Here is a 7,452-nt window from a genome sequence, read left to right as displayed (position 1 = left end):
CCCCCTGTTGAAGCTATAGTAAAATGCATCACAAGACATACTCTACACAAAATGACATGTATGAAACAAAAATTGCATTACATTGAGACCTTGCAGTGCTGAGATCAAAGAGGAAGTATAATTTCAGCATACCTAAAAATAATGCTTCCAAAATTATACTCCCCCTCGTTGAAGACCCCTGTTAAAGATAGAGTAAAACGCATCACAGCACATACTCCACACACCTTGACATGTATGTAAAATAAATTGCATTACATTTAGACCTTGCAGTGCTGAGATCATACAGGGAGTATAATTTCGGCAGACCTAAAAATAATGCTGCCAAAATTATACTGTCCCATTTGAAGCCCCCTGTTGAAGATATAATAAAATGCATCACAGGACAAACTCTACACACCATGACATGGAAGCAACATAAATTGCATGACATTTAGACCTTGCAGTGCTGAGATAATAGAGGGAGTATAATTTCGGCAGACCTAAAAATAATGCTGCCAAAATTATACTCCCCCTATTTGAAGCCCCCCTGTGGAAGATATAGTAAAATGCATCACAAGACATACTCTACACACCATGACATGTATGAAACAAAAATTGCATTACATTTAGACCTTGAAGTGCTGAGATCATACAGGAAGTATAATTTTGGCAGACCTAAAAATAATGCTGCCAAAATATATACTCCCCCCATTAGAAGACCCCTGTTAAAGATAGAGTAAAATGCATCACAGGACAAACTCTACACACCATAACATGGATGAAACATAAATTGCATGAGATTCAGACATTGCAGTGCTGAGACCATAGTGGGAGTATAATTTCGGCAGGCTTAAAAGTAATGCTTCCAAAATTATACTCCCCCCCAGTTGAAGCCCCCTGTTAAAGATATGGTCTTGAATACATCTCTTGGATGCGCTGGGATACATCATCAGTGATGTTCCTGGGGGTCATTGGGGGTTTCGGGTCTTTCAACATCCTCACTCAGGTGACCCATCCGGGGTTGATTAATTCCCGGACTGTATCCCAGCAGCACCAATCCATGGGCTCGCCCTCTTTATCCAAAGCCAGCGTGTGGCTTTCTCTGCGGCTTCTGAAATGGAGCGTATGGCTCCCCGCTTAGCAGCTCCTGTCACTCCTAGCCCTGCCAGAGCTTTGCAGGTTGAGCGTCCAGCAAACCCACGGCATCCCACCTCAATAGGTTCACAGAAGGCACGCCAGCCCCGACTTCTGCACTCCATCACCAGGTCTAGGTATTTAGCCTGCTTTCTTGCATGTGCCTCCACCATGTGTTCTTCCCATGGCACAGTGAGCTCCCACAGGATCACCTGCTTGGTTGTATCTGAGTAGATGATCAGGTCTGGGCGCAATCTTGTCTGGGCGATGTGTTCAGGGACCTTAAGTTGTTTTCCCAGATCCACTCTAAGCTTCCAATCTGGTGCTGTTGACAGCAAGCCTGACTTGTGCTTTGGTTGCACATGGGGCTTTTCTCCAGCCCTCAGGAAAGCGATGTTGGTCTTCCTTGGGCAGTGTCTGCTGGACTGAATCGCTGAGGTGACGGCTTCTGCAACTGCCTTGAGCACCTGGTCATGGCGCCAACGGTAACGGCCATCGGCCAAAGCCTTGGGGCAGCTGCTGAGGAGGTGTTGAAGCGATCCTCTCCCAGCACACAGTGGGCAGGTAGGTGTTTCACTCTTACCCCAGGTGTACAGGTTTGCAGGGCTTGGCAGTGTGTCGTAGACAGCTTGAACCAGGAAACTGATGCGGCTGACATCAGGCCGCCTGAGGTCTGGCCATGAGATTTTACGCTGCTCGGTCTTCTCCCACCTAGTCCAGGCACCCTGCTGGCTGAGTCCCACCATCTTGCTGGCTCTAACCTCCTCTACACCAACACGCACTTCCTTTTGGAGGAGATGTTGTCGCTCCTTCCCTTTGGCACTGTCCACCTTGCAACCTGGGAAGTATCCCAGGCCTGCTTGCCCTCTTGCCACCGTCCCCACAAGGGCCTTCTGCCTGAGCCGTGACTCTGCTGCCTGTAGCTCTCTGGCCGCACTCCACTTCCTGCCTGTCCGGACTTCGATGCCAGCTGTTGCCACCTTGGGGTCCCTGGAGTCCCTGTACTGCATGACCTCCCTTGTCCGGGTCACCACAAATTCTTCTGAGAGGCCACTGAAGGGGAGCTGTAGGGTGTTTGTGGACCCATACAAGGCAGCACTGCTTAGGCTTCTCGGCAATCTGAGCCACCTTCGCAAGTAACTGCTGATCTTCTTTTCCAAAGCTTCCACAGTTGACAAGGAGACATCGTACAGCAGTAGCGGCCACAGCACTCTGGGTAGAATGGCATGTTGGTAGATCCAAGCCTTGAAACGACCTGGCAACCCAGATTTGTCGACCTTGGTGAGCCAGGCACCAAGATCTTCACAGGTCTTGTGGATGGCCGCTGTGTCCTTTAAGCTGCAGTCAAAGAGCTTTCCCAAGCTCTTGACTGGTGCTTCTGACAGGGTCGGAATTGTGGACTCTGCAATCTTGAAGCGGAACTTGTCCAAGACTTTTCCTTTCTTCAGAACCAGGGACCTTGACTTTGATGGCTTGAAGCTCATTCTTGCCCATAAGATAAGCTTCTCAAGACCTTGTAAGATCCACCTGCAGCCAGGGACTGATGATCTTGTAACCGTCAGGTCGTCCATGTAAGCTCTGATTGGTGGCTGCCGCACTCCAGACTTGGTCAGTGGCCCACGACACTCCTGCTCCGCAGATTTCATCACCATGTTCATGGCAAGTGCAAAAAGGGTAACTGAGATTGTGCAGCCTGTTATTATCCCCTTCTCTAGCCTGTGCCACTCGGATGTTATGGACCCAGAGGTAGCCCTCAACTGGAAATTGTTGTAATAATCCAGTATGAGGTTGCTGATTTGGGAACATGGTGTCTGCGGAGAGTCTCCTCAACCAGCTTGTGTGGTATGGACCCATAAGCGTTAACAAGGTCCAGCCACAGGACAACCAGGTCGCCCTTGCCTTCTTTTGCTTCTCTAAGGAGCTGTGTGATGACCCCTGTGTGTTCCATGCAGCCAGATGTTCCAGAGATTCCGCCTTTCTGTACAGAGGTGTCTATGTAATTGTTCTTTAAACAGAACATTGACAGTCGTCGTGACAGGATACTGAAAAATATCTTGCCTTCTGTACTTAGCAGTGAGATGGTCCGAAACTGGCCAAGTTCTTTAGAGTTCTCCTCCTTAGGGATCCACACACCCTCAGCCCATCTCCACTGATTGGCAACTCTTCCTCTACGCCAGACTACTCTCAGGATCTTCCATAACTGCTGAAGGAGTTTCGGACAGCGTTTGTAAACGCTGTATGGTACGCCACTGGGTCCAGGGGCTGAAGCTGATCTTGCTGCCTTTACAACTTCCTGGACCTCTCTCCAGCTGGGCTCTTTTATGTCAAACTCTATACTTGGTGCAGCTGGGCTAATCATTGGCATTAGCTGGGCTAAGCTGGGCTAATCATAAGCATTGTTGGGGCCAAGATCCTGGTCTCTTTCTGGGTCGCTCAAGGTGCGGTGAAGGAAGGCGTTCACATCCTCTGCAGAGCACTCCAGCTGGCCGCTGCGCTTGTCACCAAGTAGTTTCCTGGTGAAGCCGAAGGGGTTGGCAATAAAGGATATTTGCTTTTTGGCCCTCTCCTTTGCTCGTCTGCAATGCCACTCTGCTCTGCGGATTGTCAGGAGCTTCTTCATGATGATCTCTCGCAACTCTGCCAAGGGCTGCCATTCCTAATCGCTGGCCATCTTGTGCTGCTTCCTAAGGGATTTCAGCTCTTGGCGCAGCTGCTGGATCTTGGTGGCTCTGCGATTCTTGTTGTAGGGCATCCTGCTGTTCCCTGTCTCAATGAGGCCAAATCTCTCCGAAGCATAGCTCACAATGATGGTCGTCATTGTCTGCAACCATCTGTCAGTGTCACCCTTAGCTGTTGTTTGGACAATCTCACAACCATCGTCGTCGAATTGCTGCCACAGGCCCTTGCTGGTTGCTGGGGGCCATTTGATCCGCTTACGAACTACTCTGCATGGACTTTGGGGAGCCAGTGCGTGGAGGTGCTGAGCTCTGTGGGGTGAGTCCTGGCCCTGCTCCTCCTGCATCTCACCAGGCACTAGTCCTGTGCGTTGCACCTGTTTCCCTTTGTCCAAGCATTTCATCCTGGCCTGATGGATTCTGAGGCCCCGCGGATTCTTGCATGTTTTCCCGCAGATACATATTGCATTTATCGTTGTCTTGTCATTTACATGGGTCGTTATCTGAAGGTCCGTCCTGTTGGGGATCTCATCCTCCCCCCCTCTCGGGATCCCCTGGGGGTATGTCTCTGAGACATAGAGTAAAATGCATCATAGCACATACTCTACACACCTTGGCATGTATGGAACATAAATTGCATGACATTTAGACCTTGCAGTGCTGAGATCATAGGGGTGTATAATTTCATCAGGCTTAAAAATACTGCTTCCAAAATCATACTTCACCCATTTGAAGCCCCCCGGTTGAAGATATAGTTAAATGCATCACAGAACATACTCTACACACCATGACATGGATGAAACATAAATTGCATTACATTCAGACCTTGCAGTGCTGAGATCATAGGGGGAGTATAATTTAGTAAGGCTTAAAAATAATGCTGCCATTATTATACTCCCCCAGTTGAAGCCCCCAGCTAAAGATATAGTAAAATGCATCACAGGACAAACTCTACACACCATGACATGGATGAAACATAAATTGCATTACATTTAGACCTTGCAGTGCTGAGATCATAGAGGAAGTATAATTTCGGAAGACCTAAAAATAATGCTGCCAAAATTATACTCCCCCAGTTGAAGCCCCCTGTTAAAGATATAGTAAAATGCATCACAGAACATACTCTACACACCTTGAAATGTATGAAACATAAATTGTATGACATTCAGACCTTACAGTGCTGAGATCATGGGAGTATATAATTTCGTCAGGCTTAAAAATACTGCTTTCAAAATCATACTCCACCCATTTGAAGCCCCCCGGTTTAAGATATAGTAAAATGCATCACAGCACATTCTCTACACACCATGACATGGATGAAACATAAATTGCATGAGATTCAGACATTGCAGTGCTGAGATCATAGGGGGAGTATATAATCAGCAGGCGTAAAAAAGTAATGCTGCCAAAATTATACTCCCCCTATTTGAAGCCCCCCTGTTGAAGATATAGTAAAATGCATCACAGGACAAACTCTACACACCATAACATGGATGAAACATAAATTGCATTACATTTAGACATTGCAGTGCTGAGACCATAGGGGGAGTTTTGCTAGTATTGACCCACGCCCTTGACTGGGCAGAGAAGAAGAAAGAGGGGGAGCAAACTCAGAGTATTTGGGATGGAGTTCGGGGCAGCTTCGCAGTAAAGCGTGAAGCCGAAGCCCCCCCTCTCATGAGGAGAAACATTAGAAGAGAATAAAATTAAAGAAGGAGGAAGATGGGGAGGAGGTGGGTGAGAGGTTTGTTCAATGAGTAGGTAGAGAGGAAGTGACGGTTTAAATAGGGATGGAAGTGGGAGGAGTGAGGGCGTGGATCACTCCCAAAACTTAGTTATGACACATAACTCCACTTTGCTAGTATTGACTCACGCCCTTGACTGGGCAGAGAAGAAGAAAGAGGGGGAGCGAACTCAGAGTATTTGGGATGGAGTTCGGGGCAGCTTCGCAGTAAAGTGTGAAGCCGAAGCCCCAAAAATTAAATCAGAACTTTCGACCACTGCTAGGATTTAAGAAGCAACTGAGTGTTGGAAGTCCGACCTTGTAGTCTTGGAGAAAGCCAGAGGATGAACCGATGCATGGGGAAGGCAGTGTGGAAGTCAAAGGAAAGAAAGGTAGGGAATAATTAAGTAAGGTATTTGAAGGTGCTGCCAGCCTATTCGAGTATAGGAATGTATGAGGTCCTTGGTGGCAGAAATCGGTTGAAGTGGAAAGGTAGTGTTGAGCGACTTAATGGAATGATGCACGTGTTGTACATGTAGTTTAAAGGCCCCAAAAGCAGCCACCGACCCGCATGCGCAGCAGGAGCGACCTGGTAAGGTAGAAGGGGTGCCCCTGATGGCCCAACAGAAGCGATGGAGTGGGAACACGGAGAGGGAAGATGAGGCGATGGAGTGGAAGACGGGGCAATGTAGTGGGAAGATGGAGTGGGAAGACGGAGTGGGAAGACGGGGCGATGGAGTGGGAAGAAGGAGAGGGAAGACTGAGAGGGAAGACGGGGCGATGTAGTGGGAAGATGGAGTGGGAAGACGGAGTGGGAAGACGGGGCGATGGAGTGGGAAGACGGGGCGATGGAGTGGGAAGACGGAGAGGGAAGACGGGGCGATGGCGTGGGAAGACGGAGTGGGAAGACAGGGCGATGGAGTGGGAAGACGGAGTGGGAAGACCGAGGCGATGGAATGGGAAGGAGTGGGAAGATGGCAGCAACGGGAGATGGAAAAAGAGTAGGGAGGACAGAGAGAATGAGGACAGTTGGAATGGCGGTGGGAAGATGGAGGATGGGAAGGGAGAACAGACGGACTGGTGTTGGGATGATGGAGGATGGGCAGGGAGGACAGACAGACTGGTGTAGCGAAGATGGGTAAGGAGGCGAAGGCGATGGTGGCGGTGACAAAGGTTAGTATGGTGAGGGTGATTGTTACAACGGCAACGAAAGATTGGAATGAAGAGGGCGAGATTATGTCCCAGATGGTGGCGATTATGCGGGCGGTGAAGGTGCAAGCTATGAAATTGCGGCGATGATGGTGATGACATAGGCAGAGATGGTGGCAATGATGCCGATGGTGGTGAAGATGGCCAAAGTGAGGGCAAGATGATGCCCAAGACGATGGCGGCGAAGGCAAAGAAGATGAAGACGAAGGCGAGAAGATCGCAGCGAAGATGGCGATGACAGACAGAGATGGAGACAATGAGGATGGCCATGAAAACTGTGGCAGAGGTGATGAAAGTGATGCAGGCAGAGATGGTGGCGATGATGACCATGGTGATGAAGATGGCCATAGCGAGGGCAAGGTGATGCCCAAGACAATGGCGATGAAGACGAGGAAGATGAAGACGAAGGCAAGAAGATCGCAGCGATGATGGCGATGACAGACAGAGACAACGACAATGAGGATGGCCATGACAACTGTGTCAGAGATGATGAAGGTGATGCAGGCAGAGATGGTGGCGATGGTGACCATGGTGGCGAAGATGGCCACAGCGAGGGCAAGGTGATGCCCAAGACGATGGCGATGAAGACGAGGAAGATGAAGACGAAGGCGAGAAGATCGCAGCGATGATGATGTCGATGACAGACAGAGACGATGACAATGAGGATGGCCATGACAACTGTGGCAGAGATGATGAAGGTGATGCAGGCAGAGATGGTGGTGATGGTGACCA

At 49.2% G+C, this 7,452-nt stretch overlaps 1 pseudogene; it reads right to left on the bottom strand.

Annotated features, from left to right (window-relative positions):
* Positions 1–1,004: 1,004 nt before the first annotated feature.
* On the bottom strand, positions 1,005–4,207 carry LOC125781232 (uncharacterized; annotated as a pseudogene).
* Positions 4,208–7,452: the final 3,245 nt, after the last annotated feature.

This window comes from Astyanax mexicanus, chromosome 15, assembly GCF_023375975.1.
Source record: "Astyanax mexicanus isolate ESR-SI-001 chromosome 15, AstMex3_surface, whole genome shotgun sequence".
In the NCBI taxonomy this organism is placed as follows: domain Eukaryota; kingdom Metazoa; phylum Chordata; class Actinopteri; order Characiformes; family Acestrorhamphidae; genus Astyanax; species Astyanax mexicanus.
This window is presented reverse-complemented; position numbering and strand designations above follow the sequence as displayed.